The sequence below is a fragment of the Rhinoderma darwinii genome, chromosome 2 (genome assembly GCF_050947455.1).
Source record: "Rhinoderma darwinii isolate aRhiDar2 chromosome 2, aRhiDar2.hap1, whole genome shotgun sequence".
NCBI classification, from domain to species: Eukaryota; Metazoa; Chordata; class Amphibia; order Anura; family Rhinodermatidae; genus Rhinoderma; species Rhinoderma darwinii.
The window spans coordinates 351,187,248-351,209,803 of NC_134688.1; positions in this window are offsets into that span (position 1 = coordinate 351,187,248).

Here is a 22,556-nt window from a genome sequence, read left to right on the forward strand (position 1 = left end):
CATGACACACGCAGCTGTCAAATGGTTTTTGCGCTCGCAAAACGCCGCGTTGTTTGCGCGCGCAAAAACGCAACGTTCGTGTGAATCTGCCCTAAGCCTACGACATGTTTTATTTCATTTTTTTTTTTCACAGGTTTGGTGTTTGGACTACGTCGGTTTCGAGGACTACTTAGATGACGTGTTTTTTTTCTACAATAAAATGGTTAATGAGGGTTGTGTTGGGGGTGCTTTATTTCAATAAAATATTTTATCTATATCTTTGTCTTTTTCTTTTCAAATTTTATTACTACCACTTTAGTAATGGCCGCTGTCTGAGTGACAACATCCATTACTAAGGCGAGGCTTAGTGTTAGCCGGAGGCTAACACTAACCACCATTATTACCCCGGTACCCACCACCACCAGGGGTGCCGGGAAGAGCCAGGTACGATCCAGTACCCGACCATCTGTTGTGATGGTCGGGCTCTGGGGCGGCCGCAGGCTGGTATTATGAGGCTGGGAAGGGCCAAAAACAGTGGACCTTCCCACCCTTGTAATGCTAGGCTGCTGCTGCTGTGTTGTATCTGGCTGGTTATAAAAGTGGGGGGGACCCCACGTCATTTTTTAAAATTATTTATTTAATTTTTTTTTTTTTTAAAAGACATGGGGTTTCACCCAATTTATCATAACCAGCCACATACAACACAGTGTTATTAGCCTGGGAATGGACAAAACCAGTGGCCCTTCCCACCAATGTAATGCCAGACTGCTGCGGCCTTGTATATGGCTGGTTATTAAAAATGTGGGGGACCCGTCTATTGCTAAATTTGTTAAATTCAAAAAAAAAACGACGTGGGGGTCCCCCCCATTTTTATAACCAGCCCGATACAACACAGCAGCAGCAGCCTAGCATTACAAGGGTGGGAAGGTCCACTGATTTTGGCCCTTCCCAGCCTCATAATACCAGCCTACGGCCGCCCCAGTGCCCGACCATCACAACAGATGGTCGGGTACTGGATCGTACCAAGCTCTTCCCGGCACCCCTGGTGGTGGTGGGTACCGGGGTAATAATGGGTGGTTAGTGCTAGCCTCTGCACCGGCTAACACTAAGTACCGCCTTAATAATGGACGCTGTCAATCAGCAAACTGCCATTATCTAGGCACTAATAAAGTTTAAAAAAAAACACAAAGACAATTCTTTTTTATTGAAATAAGAAATCCCCAACAAAACCCTCGTTAACCATTTTATTAAAATTTGAAAAAACTTAGATCTACGCAGTAGTCCAACGAATCGAAGATGTAGTCCAATCGGTACATCAAAATCTGCAACAACATCAAAAAACAGTTATCAATGTGAACAATAACAATACTTCTACTCACCTACACACATATATACACGCACACACAAACAAACAACCATACACAAACACACATATATACACAAACACAACAAGATATACAAACACACACACACACACACATAAACAGACAAACACACACACACATATACACGAACTCACACATATACAAACAAAAACACACATATCCAAACACACACACACACACACACACACACAGTTATACACACACATACACGAACACATATACACAAACACACATACCCAAACACACATATACACAAACACATATACACAAACACACCCATATATACACACAAACACACACCCATATACACACATATACACAAACACACACATATACAAAAACACACACAAACATTTACACACAAACATATACACAAATACACCCATATATACACAAACATATACACAAACGCATATACACAAACACACCCATATATACACAAACACACATATAAAAACAAAAACAGACAAAGTCACATACCCAAACACACATATATACACAAACACACACATACACAAACACGGTTTCTTTTAAATGCTGCTGGGGAACCCGCTCGATCCACTATATAAGGCTGCGCTACAGTGCAGCATTTAAAAGAAACAGGATCCTGACCTGTCCATAGAGTTTAAGGCAGCACAGAGTATTTCAGGAGATGAGCATGCAGATTCAGTGCTGCTGTGAACTCTGCTCTTACCATTACGTAGCTCTCAGTCTGTTACCTCTCCTCCACTCCTGTCCTCCAGAACACCTTCACATGATTGGCAAGTCACCACGTAATGGTAAGAGCAGAGTTCACAGCAGCACAGAGTATTTCAGGAGATGAGCGTGCAGATCTTGTGCGGGGTGGTGACTTGCCAATCATGTGAAGGTGTTATTGAGGACAGGAGTGGAGGAGAGGTAACAGACTGAGCTACGTAATGGTAAGAGCAGAGTTCACAGCAGCACTGAATCTGCAAGCTCCTCTCCTGAAATACTCTGTGCTGCTGTGAACTCTGTTCTTACCATTACGTAGCTCAGTCTGTTACATCTCCTCCACTCCTGTCCTTTATAACACGTTCACATGATTGGCAAGTCACCACCACGCACAAGATCCGCATGCTCATCTCCTGAAATACTCTGTGCTGCTGTGAACTCTGCTCTTACCATTACGTGGTGACTTGCCAATCATGTGAAGGTGTTCTTGAGGACAGGAGTGGAGGAGAGGTAACAGACTGAGAGCTACGTAATGGTAAGAGCAGAGTTCACAGCAGCACTGAATCTGTACGCTCATCTCCTGAAATACTCTGTGCTGCCTTAAACTCTGTGGACAGGTCAGGATCCTGTTTCTTTTAAATGCTGCTGGGAAACCCGCTCAATCCACTATATAAGGCTGCGCCTCCATCCTCTTCTGCCCCAGTCACTTATTCCCAAGAACTGTAGCGCAGCCTTATATAGTGGATCGAGCGGGTTCCCTAGCAGCATTTAAAATAAACAGGATCCTGACCTGTCCACAGAGTTTAAGGCAGCACAGAGTATTTCAGGAGATGAGCACGGGCAGCCGTTCGTTTTTCTGAGCCGTGCTCCCATTATGCACACGACCGTAAAAACACCCATTATTGCGGGTCGGAATTACGACCCGCAATAACGGGCTCATAGACTTCTGTTACCCACGGGTACCTTTCCGTTTTCTCACGGGAAGGTGCCCGTGCCGTTAAAAAAATAGAACATGTTCTATTTTTCTATTTTACGGGCCGTGCTGCTATAATTATAATGACAGCACGGTTCGCAAAAGCGGCCGGCTGCCCGTGGCCGGCCGGCCGTGCTCGTAGTTACGAGTCGTAATTACGAGCACGGCCCGTAAAATAAAAAAATAGAACATGTTCTATCTTTTTAACGGCACGGGCACCTTCCCGTGAGAAAACGGGAAGGTACCCGTGGCTAACAGAAGTCTATGGGCCCGCTATTTCGGGTCGTAATTACGACCCGTGATAACGGGTGTTTTTATGGTCGTGTGCATGAGGCCCCGTAATGACGGGTGGCTACATGTGTCAGTAAGGGTATGTGCACACACACTAATTACGTCCGTAACTGACGGACGTATTTCGGCCGCAAGTACCGGACCGAACACACTGCAGGGAGCCGGGCTCCTAGCATCATACTTATGTACGATGCTAGGAGTCCCTGCCTCTCCGTGGAACTACTGTCCCATACTGAAAACATGATTACAGTACGGGACAGTTGTCCTGCAGAGAGGCAGGGACTCCTAGCATCGTACATAACTATGATGATAGGAGCCCGGCTCCCTGCACTGTGTTCGGTCCGGTACTTGCGGCCGAAATACGTCCGTCAATTACGGACGTAATTAGTGTGTGTGCACATACCCTAAATAGTCACTGTTCAGGGTGCTGAAAGAGTTAACTGATCGGCAGTAACTGTTTCAGTACCCTGGACAGTGACTACCGATCACAGTACCTGTAAAAAAAAAGACGTTCATACTTACCGGGAACTCCCTGCTTCCTCCAGTCCGGTCTCCTGGCCGTTGCCTTGGTGACGCGTCCCTCTCGACATCCCTTGATGACGATGCAGCCCATGTGAGCGCTGCAGCCAATCACAGGCTACCGCGGCCTCTGCAGCCAATCACAGGCTGCAGAGGCCTCTGCAGCCAATCACAGACTGCCGCGTCAGAAAAGGTCGGACTGGAGGAAGAAGAGGGACTCGTCACCAAGACAACGACCGGGTACGTATGAAATGCTTTTTATTTTATTTTTAATCAGCAGCCTCTTTTCTCTATCAGTGATTGATAGAGACAAGTGGCTGCCGATTTGTATAATGTTTTTGACCGGGTTCGGTCAAAACGGGTTCGGCCGAACCCGGTGAAGTTCGGATTCGCTGCGAACCGAACTTTTCCGGAAGTTCGGACCGAAACCGGGTTCGGTTGTCCCGGTTCGCTCATCTCTAGTTATGCAGAAACTCTCAAGGGAAATCCCAAGCTTGTTAAATATCTCACCCACACATTGCTGAATGATACTTAAACTGCAATAAACATACTCCCACTAAATATTAAATAAACTGGCAATAAATAAATTACACGAGTCATGTTTTTACTGCAGAGAAACTAAATCATATTCTGCTATTACAATTAGGGTATGTTCACAACGCAATGCAAAATACGTCTGAAATTACGGAGCTGTTTTCAGGCGAAAACAGCTCCTGAATTTCAGACGTTTTTACAAGTGCACACGTTTTTTGCGGCATCCATTACGGACGTAATTGGAGCTGTTTTTCAATGGAGTCAATGAAAAACTCCTCCAATTGCGTCCCAAGAAGTGTTCTGCACTTCTTTGACGAGGGCGTAATTTTACACGCCGTCTTTTGACAGCGACGCGTAAAATTACAGCTCGTCTGCACAGAACATCGTAAGACCCATTGCAAGAAATAGGCAGATGTTTGCCGACGTATTGGAGCCGTCTTTTCAGGTGTAATTCAGGGCGTAAAACGCCTCCATTACGTCTGAAAATAGGTTGTGTGCACATACCCTTACATGTTTTTGACATGTTTTTTAGTTAGTGATTTTTTTTTACTTTCAGATTTGAGTAGGACTTTTTGAACTGAAAGTATGACACTTCCTAATCGAAGCCTGTAATTCTTTTACTGCTACATTCACATGTCGCAGTGTAAGGCTACAGTAGGTTCACATCTGCGTTAGAGGCTCTGTTTAAAAAAAAATGATGGAATGCTGTGCTATTTAGTCTAGCAAAACAAATGACACCATGAAGGACCCAGACAGAACCTTTTAAAATCAAGTGATGAATCCGGCGCGGTCTTTTTTTTTATTGCTCTGATCCTATGATGGAGCAGGACAATAATTAAAAATGAATGCAAATGTTAACCCAGCCCAAGGCTACATTCACACTAGCGTATCAGATTCTCGCGTGTGAATCTGATCCGTTATGCATCAGTGTGCTTGGAAGTGGCATACGTTATTCACGCACTCCAAAGCACATCTTTTTTTTTTTATTATTATTATTTTCAATTGAATTGATGTGTAAATCACGCACCGCACACTGTGATTTTCACGCACCCATTGACTTCAGTTGGCAATAGGTGCGTGAAAAACGCAGCAATATAGGACATGCAGTGAGTTTAAAGCAACGGACACATGCTGCGTGAAAACTCCTGCATGTGTGAACGGCCCCATTGAAATCAATGGGTCCGAGTGCTGCGCATGATTTCCCTGCGCAGCACACGGACGTTAATCACGTTCGTCTGAATGAGCCCTAAGGGTGTGTGGAAGAATTTTCACATTTAATGGGAAATTCCCAAAACTGGAACCCGCATCTAAATCGAGAATGGGGGCCACCCTATACGCTTTTGAGGCAGCCACTGTTTGCTGATTGCAGACAGGGACAGAGCAGAAAGGGGACCGCTCATGCGTGTGTGTCTCTCTCCATTCTGTCCTTTGAAGAATGCACTAACACTGTTACAATATAAAATAATTCAGGGGAAGATAAATAAAACAATGAAGAAATAATAGCCTAATGCAGTAGGGACTTTTGCAAAACAATATAATTTTTTTTAAATTATTTAGTGGCAAAAATTAACTAAGGCTTTGTTCACATCTGCGTTGAGCTTCTGTTCATAGGTTTGGTTAGACCTTTCCGTCAGGTGAGCCCATGAACGGAAACCATAGCTTTCTGTTTGCATTACCATTGATTTCATTGGTAATGCTTCCGTTGCAAATGGTTTCCGTTTGTTCACGTTCTGTAAGGTTTCCTTTTTTCTAGCGGAAACAATAGTGCAGTCGACTACGCTATTGTTTCCAGTAAAGAAAAAGTGAAACCTTACGGAACAGAAAGAAACAGAAACCATTTGCAATGGAAGCATTACCATTGAAATCCATGGTAAGTCAAACGGAACCTATGGTTCCCGTTTGACTTTCCGTTCATGGGTTCCTCCGATGAAAAGGTCTAATGTAACCCATGAACAGAAGCCCAACGCTGATGTGAACACCTTCTAAGGCCAGATTCACACTAACGAGTGCAAACTAGGACATGAAAAACTGTGGTTTTTCACGTCTGAGTGGCACCCGTGCGGGTCCCGTTTTCACGGATTACCGTATACTTGAGTCTATCGACGGATCTGTGAAAAACGGGAGAAAATAGGACATGTTCTATTTTTCTAAAGACCTTTCACACAGTCCTTCAGTAAAGAGAGAGAGAGAGGCGTAGGCACTACTGTGAGAGAGGATTTTGAATTCTACCAGCAGATTTTTATAACAAGGGTTCCATATCCATTTGTTTGGTGGTGCTCAGCAATCAAAGAAGCCTACCTTGGTCAGTAGAAGCGCTACATAGGGCAAAACAGGCTGTAACCTTGTTGGCTGTCTGCTTTGTCCTCCCTTGCTTTGCCACATTAAAATAAGTTTTTACCATCGTGGGTGAGTGCCGCCTTTTCATCTTTTCTTCCATTCTTTCACATGGTCCGTTGAAACAACAGCCGTATGAATGGCTCCATTGAAATACATGTGTCCGTGTGACTCCGTTGTTTTAACGGCCGTCACACGGACGTATTCTACGTTTATGTGAATAACCCCTAAAGGTAACATGTTATTTATGCTGCACAGTGAAGGGCTTAAATTTATAATGCAAAAAATAATCACGGAATTGCTGCCATTGAATAATACAACTCATCCCGCAAAAAAAAAGTTCTCATACAGTATGTGGACGGAAAAGTAAGAAAGTTATGGCTCTTTGAATCGGACGATGAAAAAATTGCTTGGTCTTCAAGGGCCAAAATAGGCCGGTCATTAAAGGGTTAAAGTAATAAGGTGTATAAAAAAATAAACACAAAACAAATAATTGGAAACCTCCTTAGAAACCGACCTTATCCTATTGGGTGAAGCTCATTAATGCAGATTTATCTATGTATAAAGTATCATACTCCGCTAGAGGAACCTCAGACCCATTCCTCAAAATATGGGATTCATGGATTAATGCACAGCCATAATATTGTTACCTAAGTCATTCTTTTGCATAAGCCGGGTGTGAATGTGGTGTGAATGAGCATTGAGCATCTGTAAAGGCCCTTTTATATAGGCCAATTATCAGGCAAATGATCGTTCATAGTACGCTCGTTGCCGATAATTGCCCTGTGTAAACTGGGTAGTGACAGCAGATGAACAAGCAACGTTAATCGGCGCTCGGACATAACTAATGGGATCCTTCACAGCCGCTAACCAGCTTACCAGCTGTTTTGAAGGATAAGCGGCGAGGACCGCTGCTCCGTCGTTCTTTGCGCCTACTGTGAACCGCCGTGTAACTACATGGAGATGCGCAGTAGGAGCAAGGAATGAGAAGCAGCTGCAGATTACTAACTTTTATTTTTTTTGTTTTGCATGTTCCACTGGACCGTTTGGACTACATCGTCGATTCATTGGTACTTCGATTATCTATTTATTTATTTTTTAATAAAATAGTGAAAGAGGGTTGTGTGGGGGAGTTTTTATTTAAATAAAAAATTATTTTCTTATGTCTCTGTGTTTTTTTAATACTTTATTACAACCTTGGTAATGGTAGTTGTCTGCTTGACGACGTCATTACTAAGGCAGGTCTTAGTGTTAGCCAGTAAAAAAGCTAGCACTAACCCCCCATTATTACCCCAGTACCCCCCGCCACCAGGGGTATCGGGAAGAGCCGGGTATGATCCAGTACCTGACCATCTGTAGTGATGGTCGCGCACTGGGGCAGCCGCAGGCTGGTATTATTAGGCTGGGAAGGGCTAAAAACGTGGTCCTTCCCACCCTGTTAATACTAGGCTGTTGCTGCTGTGTTGTATCTGGCTGATTATGAAAAATGGAGGGGACCCCACGTCGTTTTAAAAAAAAAAAATGGATAAATTCACGAAAGCGACGTAGGGTCCCCCCCTTTTTCATAACCAGCCAGATACAACACAGCAGCAGCAGCCTAGCATTACCGGAGTGGGAAGGGCCCCCTCCCTTTTCCTCGCTTGTAGCCAAAAATAGGGAGGGGGTGAGTCTCCCTCTGTAATGTCCGTGGCTGCGGGCGGTCAGCTCCAACCTCCCCCTGACAGCCCGCAGCCATAAGTCGGCAAGCGCTGGCACCAGCCTTCTCCTCAGGAGACGCCAGCGCTTGCGTCCACTCACCTCAGCCGGATCCCGTCGGGTACGCACGCACGCTCGTGCCCACTCTTAAAGGGGCAGCTTGCACCGGAAATTCTGATGACCCTTGTTGTTCCCTATAGTTTGTCTATGTGATGGCCTCCTAGTGTGTTCCTGTTCCTGTACCTGTTCCAGTTCCTGTTCCCTGCATTTCCATACCACCCTGGTCAAGCACTTGCTGTGCCAAAGTCGTGTCGTGCTGTTCCATGTCTGACCTGCTTCACCTCGCCTGACGTCTACCTGCTGCCTAGTCCAAGCCAAGCCTGCCTTGCTACTGTCCGAGCTGCCGCAGGTAACCTATACGAACTATAGACATTGTCCTGCACCCTGTTGGCCAGCCGCCTTACCGCCAAGGCGGTACGGCCCAGTGGGTCCACAGACCCTTCGTGACACCCTCCCACATTTACAGCAGCTGCAGGTCAGGCTGCTCTGCCTGATTCACTTATTTAATTAGAATAAGTAAGTTACTTAAAAAAAAATATTATTTGGCGACAGATTCCCTTTAACCTCTTAACGCCGAAGGACGGATATATCCGTCCTCAGCAGCTGCTAGTTCGCGCAGGAGGACGGATATATCCGTCCTGTGATGGCGCGGGTACTGAGACTGTACCCACGCGATCAGCGGCAGGAGCACGGCTGTTATACACAGCCTGGCTCCTGCTCCAACTGCCGGAATGGAAGCGCGCTCCGATTTCGGCAGTTTAACCCATTAAATGCCGCTGTCAATAGTGACAGCGGCATCTAATGTGTTTGACAGAGGGAGGGAGCTCCCTCTGTCACCCCATCGGCGCCCCCGCAAACAAATCGCGGGTCGCCGTCGGGTTTCCATGACAGCCGGGAGTCTAACAAAGACCCCCAGGTCTGTCTTCAGCAACTGCCTGTTAGGCGATGCCGTAGGCATGACCTAACAGGTTGCCTGTCAGTTTTACACTGACAGGCAATAATGCTTTGGTATACTAAGTATACCAAAGTATTATATATGCGATCGGCACATCGCATAGTGAAGTCCCCTGGTGGGACTAAAAAAAAATATGTCAATCAGTTAAATAAAGTTTGTGAAAAAAAAAAAAAAAAGTTACAGTGAAAATCAAATAAAACTACTTTTTTTGCCCATAAAGTGGTTTTATTTTGTAAAAGTGTCAAAACAAATCACACATACACATATATGGTATCCCCGCGATCGTAACAACTTGACCAATAAAATGAACACATTAATTAAACTGCCGGATGAACGGCGTCCAAAAAAAACGCAAAAAACAACGGCAAAATTCGCTCTTTTCTCCCATTCCCCCCATAAAAAATTAAATAAAAATTAATCTATAAGTCCTTTGTACCCCAAAATAGTACTAATGAAAACTACACATTGGCCCGCAAAAATCAAGCCCCCATACGGCCACATTGACGGAAAAATAAAAACGTTACGGCTCTTGAAATGCGGCGATGCAAAAACAAATAATTTTTTTCGAAAAGGCTTTTTATTGTGCAAACGTAGGAAAACATATAAAACCTTTACATATTTGGTATCCCCGTAATCGTGCCGACCCATAGAATAAAGTTAACATGTTATTTACGCTGCATAGTAAACGGCGTAAATTTATAACGTGAAAATCAATGCTGGAATAGCTGCTTATTTTCAATACTCTCCTAAAATAAAGTTAATAAAAGTTAATCAATATATTATAAGCATCTAAAAATGGTACAATTACAAAATACAACTCGTCCCGCAAAAAACAAGCCCTTATACGGCGATGTCGACGGAATAAAAAAAAAGTTATGACTCTTGGAATGCGACCATGAAAAAGCAAAAAAATAATCCTTGGTCATTAACGTGCAAAATGACCCGGTCATTAAGGGGTTAAGCGACTAGCTGTGCAGTAGGTACTGAACGAAATGTGTATTATATGCCATTCTGTTTATCCATCCTTATGTCCACGTATATGCTCTTGTACTCTGTTCCTTATTCGATGAGGGATGAATGTCATCTGTTTCAGGTTTCCTTTTTTTGTTGTTGTTTTTCCCTTTTGAAAACACCAAATTAAAAACTAAAAAAAATAACAAAGGCTTTAGGACCCATTTGGGCCACTTTGTCCAATATGTTACAAACAAAGTAAACACAGACCTCTTAAAAATCGCTCAACTAATAATGACCCTAGTGCTAGCTCTTCAATTTTAATGTTTCCTTATGTGGTTTTTGGTCAATGTGGATATGGAGGAAAGTGCAGCCTTCAATGGTGGCCATTTACTACAACAAATAGTTCAGAGGAAAATCCACTTCATACCATAATATGAGAACCAGATGCGTTGTTGCTTTTTTTCCACCACAATGCATTTGTTTATCCGATCCAAGGGAACACATGTTGTAGAGTCTTAAAGGAAACCTGACAGTGACAAACGCAGCATAAAGTAGTAACATACATACAGATTTCAACAGTATGTCACTTATGTCTAATTGTTTAGTGATTTAAGATAACTTAGATTTTTAATGGTGTAGCGCGATGCAAGAAATGGGAGGAAGAAGTCAGGCGTATTCATGAAAAGCCTTTCCCAACCCCACCGCCAAAGATTGACAGCTTTCTTTCTATTACTATGCATAGGAAGAAAGCTGTCAATTATCAAGCAGAAATGTCTGAGGTCCCACAAATAAAAGGTGTTCAACCCTGTTACAATAACAATGCTACCATAAGCTCACTAGGTCAGTGCATGTACAGGTTTTTTCTATTACAGTAAAGGTACCCATACACATTAGGCTTCGTTCACATCTGCATCAGGGTCCAGTTCTGACGTTCCGTCGGAGCTTCCCGTCAGAACAAGACCCGGACTAAAACAAAAGGAAGCCATAGGTTTCCGTTTGCATCACCATTGATTTCAATGGTGACAGATCCGGTGCCAATGGTTTCCATTTGAAAACACATGCATGTGTATGGGGGGAGGAATAGCTTAGTCGGGGTCAGCACGTTGGGTCAGCAGTGGTGGTCTGGTCCTGGTCCCTCTTTTGTTACCATCAACTATTTGTGTATGTACAGTATATACTTCATGTCGGCCATATGTTGCTTCTACAATAATATTAACTGCAATGTGCTTTTGTTACTACTAACTTACACCTGTTTACGAGTATAGCCACATGTGCGCTGACTAGTCTGATTATACCTGTAGTTCTCCATTTATTTCTGTAAAGGCTGTTTTTTGTCCTGTTTTTAACTTATTTTGTGTATTTTATGGTTCATCAATAAAGAATGTTTTGTATTTTCTTCAATATATGGTTGTGATTTTTCTATTTGGGTTGGCTTATTGATTATATCACTATGACCATGTTAAAGTATGGAGCTTTTTTCTTGGTTTTTCTAAATAGTTTAAATAACTGACAGCACTTCAATGGGGCTATTCACACATCCATGTTTTTTCACAGAATAAAACTCACTTCATGTCCTATTCTGGTCCATTTTTGCAGACCACATCACCCGTTGAATTCAATGGATGCGAGAAAACAAAGAGTCAGCACACGGACGACATCTGTGTGCTGTCTGTTTTTCACGCATCAGTTGATATAGAAATGCAGAGAAAAAAAAGTTAAACCAGGAAGTGCTTGCAAAGGAGAAACACGGACAAGAAAAATGGATGCCACACGCAAACCACACTGACGCAACATGGGCAGTCATATGCATAAAAACTGCATGTTTTTTGCGGATGCAAATCGAAAACATTTGTGTGAATAAGGCCTGAGCGGAAGCCATGTGGTCTGCTTTATGCAGATAACCTCTTATGACGTTACAGTGTTGATAAGAGCTTCTTAAATGGAATAGTAGCACTGCTCCTGAGGCTTTGTATGGTCACCTGCTATAGTGATAATGACTGCAGGATGTCAGGTGTGTTAGTGGCAAACACTTCAAAACTATGACCGGAATTCTTGGGGTACCAAAACTGCCTGTGGATGCTAGAAATAATGGCCAGTATAATGCCCCCATAGCTACCGCCATACAGTAAACTGCCCCCATACAGTATACTGACCGATAGATGCCCCAATACAGTATACACAGCGTTCCAAATTATTATGCAAATGTTATTTTTCGCTGATTTTCCTAAATAGTCGATGCAAATGACTTGTCAGTATAATCTTCAAGCCACCAACCGTTGGAGTATAATGCAAATTTTATTGAACAAATCTCCTAATGATAACAGATTTTTTTTTAGAAGTAAAAAACTCAAAATGCACTGTTTCAAATTATTATGCACAACAGAGAAAAAAAAACATTTTAACCCCTTTAGGACATAGCCTGTTTTGTCCTTGTGGGCACAGATGATTTTTTCAAATCTGACATGTGTCACTTTATGTGGTAATAACTCCGGAATGCTTTTACCTATCCAAACGATTCTGAGACTGTTTTCTCGTGACATATTGTACTTTATGTAAGTGAAAAAATTTGGTCGATAAATTATATATTTATTTGTGAAGTACTTCAAATTTTAGTAAAAATTTGTAAAAATTAGCATTTTCTAAATTTAAATGTATTTGCTTGTAAAACAGATAGTAATACCACACAAAATAGTTACTAGTTAACATCCCCCAATGTCTACTTTATGTTTGCATCATTTTTTTTCACGTACTCTTATTTTTCTAGGACGTTACGAGGCTTAGAACTTTAGCAGCAATTTCTCATATTTTCAATAAAATTTCAAAAGGCCATTTTTTCACGGACCAGTTCAGTTCTGAAGTTGCTTTGAGGGCCTTATATATTAGAAAGTCCCCATAAATCACCCCATTTTGAAAACTGCACCCCTCAAGGTATTCAAAACCACATTCAGAAAGTATTTTAACCCTTTAGGCGTTTCACAGGAATTAAGGCAAAGCAGAGGTGAAATTTACAAATTTCATTTTTTTTGCCGAAATTAATTTGTAATAAAAAAAAATCTGTAACTCAGAAGGTTTTACCAGGGAAACGCAACTCAATATTTATTGCCCAGATTCTGCAGATTTTAGAAATATCCAACATGTGGCCCTAGTGGACTGAAACATAGGCCGCAGAAGCAAAGGAGCACCTAGTGGATTTTGGGGCCTCCTTTTTTTAGGAATATATTTTAGGCACCATGTCAGGTTTGTAGAGGTCTTGTGGTACCTAGACAGTCGAAACCCCAAAAGTGACCCCATTTTGGAAACTACACCCCTCAAGGCATTTTTATAGGGGTATAGTAAGCATTTTGACCCCACAGTTTTTTTGAAGAATTTAGTGGAATTAGTCTGTGAAGATGAAAATCACCTATTTTTCTGTGGAAATATAGAATTTTTTCAATTTTACAAGAAATAAAAGAGAAAAAGCCACCCAACATTTGTAAAGCAATTTCTCCCGATTACGGCAATACCCCATATGTGGTCGTAAACTGATGTTTAGACCCACAGCAAAGCTCAGGAGGGAAGGAGCGCCTTTTGGATTTTGGAGCGCAGATGTAAAGAATCTGCCAGGCACAGCTTCTGTGTCAATGCCCAAAGGTAATCAGTCTGCACCTGCTTCTATGTATGTGAGACTGACTCCATCTTCCACCACTCAGGATGGCAGGCTTAGGAGTGGGAGAGCCTATCACAGCCTGGCCAGACGGAGCTAGCTCCCGCCCTCTGTCTATTTATACCTGCCTTTCCTCTTCCTCCTTGCTTGTGATTCTTCTCGTTTGGTTTCCTGTCCCTGCTGCAGCTTCTGAACTATTTGACCCTGCTTCATATTGACCCTGGCTTACTGACTATTCTCCTGCTCTGCGTTTGGTACCTCGTACACTCCTGGTTTGACTCGACTCGTTCACCACTCTTGTTGCTCACGGTGTTGCCAAGGGCAACTGCCCCATTTCCCTTAGCTTCTGTGTACCCTTGTCTGTTTGTCTGTCGTGCACTTATTGAGCGTAGGGACCGTCGCCCAGTTGTACCCCGTCGCCTAGGGCGGGTCGTTGCAAGTAGGCAGGGACTGAGTGGAGGGTAGATTAGGGCTCACTTGTCTGTTTCCCTACCCCCATCATTACATAATCACAAGCCCATATACCTAGTCTACCCTGGTCCCTCACACTACTATGGACCCCCTTGAGACCCTGGCTCAGCAAATGCAGGGTGTTTCCCTACAGGTCCAGGCCCTGTCTCAGAGTGTCAACCAGCCTGATGCTACCATGGTAGTGCCCCTCACCTCACCTCTTGAACCTCACCTCAAGTTGCCTGACCGGTTCTCAGGGGACCGGAAGACTTTTCTCTCCTTTCGGGAGAGTTGTAGGCTCTTTTTTCGCTTAAAGCCCCACTCCTCAGGTTCTGAGAGCCAGCGGGTGGGTATAATTATGTCCCGGCACCAGGAAGGGCCCCAAGAATGGGCCTTCTCCTTGGCTCCTGACGCCCCTGAACTTTCCTCCGTTGATCTTTTATTTTCTGCTCTCGGACTCATTTATGACGAGACTGACAGGACTGCCTTTGCCGAGAGTCAGCTGGTGACCCTACGTCAGGGTAAGAGACCTGTTGAGGAGCATTGTTCTGACTTTAAGAAGTGGTGCGTAGCTTCTCGGTGGAATGACCCTGCCTTAAGGTGCCAGTTTAGGTTGGGTTTGTCGAACGCCCTGAAAGACCTGCTAGTTAGCTATCCCTCTTCTGACTCCCTAGACCAGGTTAAGGCTTTAGCGGTACGACTTGACCGACGTCTCAGGGAACGACAACTTGAAAGTTTTTGTGTTTTCCCCTCTGACTCCCCCATGATGCCTCCCGAGGTTCCGTTGCTTCGCTCTTCCACGGAAGACTCGGAGGTACCTATGCAACTCGGGGCCTCCGTGTCCCCCCGACAACGTAGAGAGTTCCGCAGGAAGAATGGTCTCTGCTTCTATTGTGGGGATGACAAGCATCAAGTGAACACCTGTCCTAGGCGTAAGAATAAGCAGCGCCTAAGTGATCATCGGGGAGGTCACTTGGGCGCACAGGTATTTCCCGTAAATATGAAACGTAATAAAATCTTGCTTCCCTTTCAGGTCTCTTTTGGTGATAGGTCTGCTACCGGCAGTGCCTTCGTGGATTCAGGGTCTTCTGCTAATATCATGTCTGTGGAATTTGCTATGTCTTTAGCTATGCCTTTGATTGATTTGCCTAAACCTGTTCCGGTAGTGGGTATCGACTCCACTCCTCTTGCTAATGGTTATTTTACACAGCATACCAATGTTTTTGAACTCCTTGTTGGGTCCATGCATTTGGAGCAGTGCTCTGTACTGTTGATGCAGGGATTATCGTGCGATTTGGTTTTAGGCCTTCCCTGGTTGCAGTTGCATAATCCCACGTTTGACTGGAATACTGGGGATTTTACCAAATGGGGTAATGAATGCTTGACGTCATGTTTTTCTGTTAATTCTATTTCTCCCCCTGAGGAGGTGAACACGCTACCTGAGTTTGTTCAGGACTTCGCTGAGGTTTTCTCTAAGGAGGCCTCCGAAGTGTTACCTCCTCATAGAGAATACGATTGCACTATCGATTTGGTACCAGGAGCTAAGCTCCCTAAGGGTAGGATATTTCATCTCTCTTGTCCCGAACGTGAAGCCATGAGAGAGTATATCCAGGAATGCCTGGCCAAGGGTTACATTCACCCCTCTACTTCTCTGGTAGGTGCTGGCTTCTTCTTCGTAGGGAAGAAGGATGGTGGTCTTAGGCCATGCATTGACTACCGTAACTTGAATAAGGTCACTGCAAGGAACCGGTATCCCCTTCCTCTGATTCCTGATCTCTTTAATCAGGTTCAGGGGGCCCAATGGTTCTCTAAGTTTGATCTACGGGGGGCGTATAACCTTATCCGCATCAAAGAGGGGGATGAGTGGAAGACTGCGTTTAACACGCTTGAAGGTCATTTCGAATACCTCGTCATGCTCTTTGGGTTGTGTAATGCTCCCGCGGTCTTCCAGAATTTCATAAATGAGATTTTAAGAGATTACCTGGGGGTATTTCTTGTAGTGTACCTTGATGACATACTTGTGTTTTCCAAGGACTGGTCCTCCCACATTGAGCATGTCAGGAAGGTGCTCCAGGTCCTTCGGGAAAACAAACTGTTTGCGAAGACCGAAAAATGTGTGTTTGGGGTGCAGGAGATACCATCTTCCACCACTCAGGATGGCAGGTTTTGGAGTGGGAGAGCCTATCGCAGCCTGGCCAGACGGAGCTAGCTCCCGCCCTCTGTCTATTTATACCTGCCTTTCCTGTTCCTCCATTGCTTGTGATTCTTCTCGTGTGGTTTCCTGGCCCAGCTACAGCTTCAAACTATTTGATCCTGCTCCATACTGACCCTGGCTTACTGACTACTCTCCTGCTCTGCGTTTGGTACCTCGTGCACTCCTGGTTTGACTCGGCTCGTTCACCACTCTTGTTGCTCACGGTGTTGCCGTGGGCAACTGCGCCTTTCCCATTGCTTTGTGTTCCCTTGTCTGTTTGTCTCGTGCACTTACTGAGCGTAGGGACCGCCGCCCAGTTGTACCCCGTCGCCTAGGGCGGGTCGTTGCAAGTAGGCAGGGACAGAGTGGCGGGTAGGTTAGGGCTCACTTGTCCGTTTCCCTACCCCCGTCATTACATAAGGTGACCAAAAAACAGCGATTTTGGCGCTTTAAATTCTTTATTTATTACAGCGTTCACCGTGCGCAATAAATTACGTTTTAATTGATTCTGCTGGTCGGTACGATTACGCCGATACCATATGTGTATTTTTTTTAAAGTTTTGCAGCGTTTGCACAATAAAATTAAGTTTCTATAAAATAATTTATTTTCTGAGACACGCTATTCTGAGCCGTAACTTTTTTATTTTTTAGTCAAAGAAACTGTGGGAGGTCTTGTGTTTTGCGGGACGGGTTGTAGTTTTTATTGGTACCATTTTGGGGTAAATATGACTTTTTGATCACTTTTTATTCTATATCTTGGGAGGGGTGGTGACCAAAAAATAGCGATGCTGACAGTTTTCCGTTTATTTTGTTTGCGGCATTCACCGTGCGGAAAAATGAACATTATAGTTTCATAGTTTGGGTCGTTACGAACACGGTGATACCAAATATGTGTACTTTTTTTAACGTTTTCATTTTTTCCCTAGAATAAATGACTTATTATAGGAAAACAAAACCTTTTATTTTTACACTTTTATAAAACATTTTTATTAACTTTTTTTTACTTTTTGCACTTTATAGTTTTGTTTATTAACTATTTTTTTACTTTTTACACTTTATCTTTTTGACCTGCAGCTTTGATCGCTTCTAGAATACATTACACTACCTAGGTAGTGTAACGTATTCCAACTATCAGTGTGACGTCACAGTCACTCTGACAGTTGGTCTACGAGGATCAGAAAAGGCTGATCCTCATAGGCTTCCATACATGGCAGACCCGGAGGCAGTTGCCTGGCCTCCGGATGCCATTACAAGCATCAGCAGCCCCCACAATTGCATGGGGGCTGCTGATGTGGTACAAACCCTGTACATGCGGAGATCGCAATCGAGCCCCGCATGTAACGGGTTAATTGCCTAAATCAGCGGCGATGAGCCCCTGATCGGCAACACTGGAGTGTCAGCTGTCGGGGACAGCTAATCTCCAAGTTCCCGATGCACACCTTGACGCCGACAGTGTGCATCGGGAACGACACAGTGACTTCCTGTCACTCTGACAGGAAGCCTATCAGGACCAGCCGAAGGTTGGTCCTGATGGGCTTCCATCCATGCCAGACCCGGAAGCCATTGTTTGGCTTCCGTTTGCCATACTAACCCCGCGATTTGCCAGACCCCGCGATTTCGGACCAGGGTCTGCCGATATCCTAGAAACCCCTAAAATTCGGCGATTGCAACCGATCGCCGAATTTAAGGGGTTAATTCGCCTAAATCAGCGGCAAAGGACGGCTGGCCGGCAAGAGCGGAGTGTCAGCTGTCGGCGACAGCTGACCTCCCGGTTACCGGTGAACGCTGTCGCCGACAGTGTGCACCGGGAAAAACTCAGTAACTGTACGTCCTCGTGCGGGAAGTAACCTCCCGCAACGACGGACAGTTACGTCCTCGTGCGGATAGGGGTTAAAGGTTGTAAAGAGAACTAAAATGATAATTTGTTGAATTTGCAGCATCAGGAGGTCATATTTACAGAAATCAAAAGCTCTTTCAATCAAAAAAAACGTAGCAGGCTGTAAAGGATCTGCCAGACACAGCTTCTGTGTCGACGCCCGTGGGTAATCAGTCTGCACTTGCTCCTAAGTCTGAGAGAGTGACACGATCTTCTACCAGTCAGGCTGGGAGGCTGAGGAGTGGGAGAGCCTATCACAGCTTGGCCAGACGGAGCTAGCTCCCGCCCTCTGTCTATTTATACCTGCATTTCCTGCTCCTCCTTTGCCTGTGATTTTTTTCTGTTTCCTGGCTCTGCTGCTCCTGCTATGATTATTGACCTTGCTTCATTTTTGACCCTGTCTTTACTGACTACGCTCCTGCTCTGCGATTTGTACCTCGTGCACTCCTGGTTTGACTCGGCTCGTTCACTACTCTTGTTGCTCACTGTGTTGCCGTGGGCAACTGCCCCATTTCCCTTAGCTTCTGTGTACCCTTGTCTGTTTGTCTGTCGTGCACTTATTGAGCGTAGGGACCGTCGCCCAGTTGTACGCCGTCGCCTAGGACGGGCCGTTGCAAGTAGGCAGGGACTGAGTTGCGGGTAGATTAGGGCCATAGCTGCCAATGACACAGAGGTATTCTTTGCAGCATGAGATGGTGCATTGTCATGCATGAAGATAATTTTGCTACGGAAGGCACGGTTCTTCTTTTTGTACCACGGAAGAAAGTGGTCAGTCATAAACTCTACGTACAATGCAGAGGTCATTTTCACACCATCATGGACCCTAAAGGGGCCTACCAGCTCTCTGACCATGATTCCAGCCAAAAACATGACTCCGCCACCTCCTTGCTGACGTCACAGCCTTGTTGGGACATGGTGACCATGACCATCCAGGGTTGCACGGAACTCATCAGTAAACAACACGGTTTGAAAATTAGTCTTCATGTATTTCTGAGCCCACTGCAACCGTTTCTGCTTGTGAGAATTATTTAGGAGTGGCCGAATAATAGCTTTATGCACACTTGCAAACCTCTGGAGGATCCTACACCTTGAGGTTCGCGGGACTCCAGAGGCACCAGCGGCTTCAAATACCTGTTTGCTGCTTTGCAATGGCATTTTAGCAGCTGCTCTCCTAATCCTATTAATTTGTCTGGCAGAAACCTTCCTCATTATGCCTTTATTTGAACGAACCGTCTGTGCTCTGAATAAGCCACAAATCTTTTCACAGTACGATGATCACGCTTACGTTTTCTTGAAATATCCAATGTTTTCATACCTTGTCCAAGGTATTGCACTATTTCACGCTTTTCGGCAGCAGAGAGATCCTTTTTCTTTCCCATATTGCTTGAAACCTGTGGCCTGCTTAATAATGTGGAACATCCTTCTTAAGTAGTTTTCCTTTGATTGGGCACACCTGGCAAACTAATTATCACAGGTGTCTGAGATTGATTACAATGATCCAAAGAGCCCTAAGACACAATACCATCCATGAGTTTAATTGAAAAACTAATAATTAAATGTTTATGACACTTAAATCCAATGTGCATAATAATTTGGAACACGGTGTAATGCCCACACAGATGCCCCATACAGTATATTGCCCACACAGATGCCCCCATACAATATAATGCCTACACAGATGCACCCATACAGTATAATGCCCACACAGATGCCCCCATGCAGTACAATGCCCAAACAAATTCCCCCATACAGCATAATGCCCCATAGCTGCCCCATGCAGAATAATACCCCCATAGCTGCCCCATACAGTATAATGGCCCCCATAGCTGTCTCCACAGTATAATGCCCCCATAGCTGACCACCACAGTATAATGCTCTCCATAGTTGCCCCACACAGTATAATGCTCTCCATGGCTGCCCCCACACAGTATAATGCCTCCATAGCTGCCCCATACAGTATAATGCCCCCCATAGCTGCCCCACACAGTATAATGCTCCCTCATAGCTGCCCCATACGGTATCATTCCCCCATAACTCTCCCCACAGTATAATGCCCCCATAGCTGCCCCCACACAGTATAATGCCCCCCATAGCTGCCCCCACACCATAGAATGCCCCCTATAGCTGTCCTCACAGTCTAATACCGCCCATACAGTATAATGCACCCCATGTAGTAAAATGCTCCTATAGCAGCCACCATATTAGCCCCCCTTCCCTACCCAGTATAATGCCCCATAGTGCCTAATAGAAAAATAATAACATAATTACTTACCTATCCCCGTTCCCACGACGGGTGGAGGATCCTTCTCCTGCGGGCTGTGCTGTGAGTAACTCGGCGCAGACAGGCACGATTAAGTCACTACATCACGCCTGCCTGTGCCGAGCCGCTCACGGCACAGTGAATGCTGCAGCAAGGGGCTGTCAGCTCCTTGCTCCGGCATTCAGGAAGCGGGACCAGCGCGGTCAGGGCTGTGTGGCTACGTATACCTCCCTGCTCTGTCATATAGTTCAATAGCATCTGCGTCCGAAGGACGTAGACACTATTGAATGTGGTGTCGCTACCACTGTAGCAGCCATAGCGACTGCTAGCGAAGCCTCCGGGCATGGGGGGGCGCGCCGGCTGGCGGCACGGGCCCCCTCATGCCGCGGGCCCCATAGCACCCGCTATGGCTGCTACAGAGGTAGTTACGCCACTGTCTGGTACACAGACTGGATTAGGTCTGCGGCCTATGAGACACCGGGAGCACGCTAAGGACGTTAGTGCCCGATTCAGATGGCATGATGACGTCACTGCATCAGGCTGCTAACGGCACAGACAGGAGGTAGGTAACGTAGCGTAAACGTTAATAAATTGACCTTCGGTGCGGAATTTAATTCCACAGTATGTCAGTCAATTTATGCTGCGTTTTAGTTAATTTTCCGTAGTGGGTTTTCCCCATTGAATTCAATGGGGTTGCAAATCCCGCAACAGAAAGCTAAGTGTTGTGACGTTTGTGGCGTATTCACAGCGATTACACCGCAAAAATCGCAACTACGGAAAAAAAATATATAAATCATACCCAGAATGCCCTCCTTCTTCCTGCAGTCCGGCCTCCTGGGATGACGTTGCATCCCATGTGACCGCTGCAGCCAATCACAGGCTGCAGCGCCACATGGCTTGCAACGACATCGTAGGAGGATGGACTACGTGCAGAGAAGAGGGAGGGGGTAAATATAAACTTTTTTTTTCATGCGCTGCTTTTAGCAGCGGAAATTCCGTCTGAAAAACTGCATCACATTGTGGTGCGACTATTCCGAAGGAATGTACTGCAGGTTCCAGGTCGGATACGCTGCACAGTTTTTACGCAGCGTATTCAACCCATGGGAACCCGGCCTAACTTTTTAGGCTGAGTTCACACTAGCATTGTCTTTTGTTTAGGTCTCTTCCGTCAGATGAAGACAGGACCAAAAATCCAAACGAAAAGCATCACTTCCGTTTGAATTACCATTGGTGCAAACTGCACTTTTGCTTCTGTGAAAAAAACGGAAACCTAGCAAAACGGAGGCAAACGGAATCCAACTGAAACAAAAGAACTACCATTGAAATCAATGGTAATTCAAACGGAAGTGATGCTTTCCGTTTGGATTTTCGGTCTTTTCTTCCTCTGACGGAAGAGACCTAAACGGGAGACAACGCTAGTGTGAACTTAGCCTTAAAACTCTGTGTTTATTTTGTTCACACACAGTGTTGGTTTTAGTTAGGCTTCGTTCACATCTGCATCGGGCTTCCATTCATGGGTTCCGTTAGACCTTTCCGTCAGGGGAACCCATGTTTGTCTCCGTTCCGAAAGATTGACGTTTTTTAGCGGAATCAATAGCGTAGTCGACTGCCATTGTTTACACAGGCCAATGATCGTCAAACGAGCGTTCATATAATCATTACCTATGTAAACAGGGCAACGATCAGCCGATAAACGAGCAAACACTTGTTCATCGGCTGATCATATTCTTTATGCAGCAATAAATATTATTGTTGTCGGCA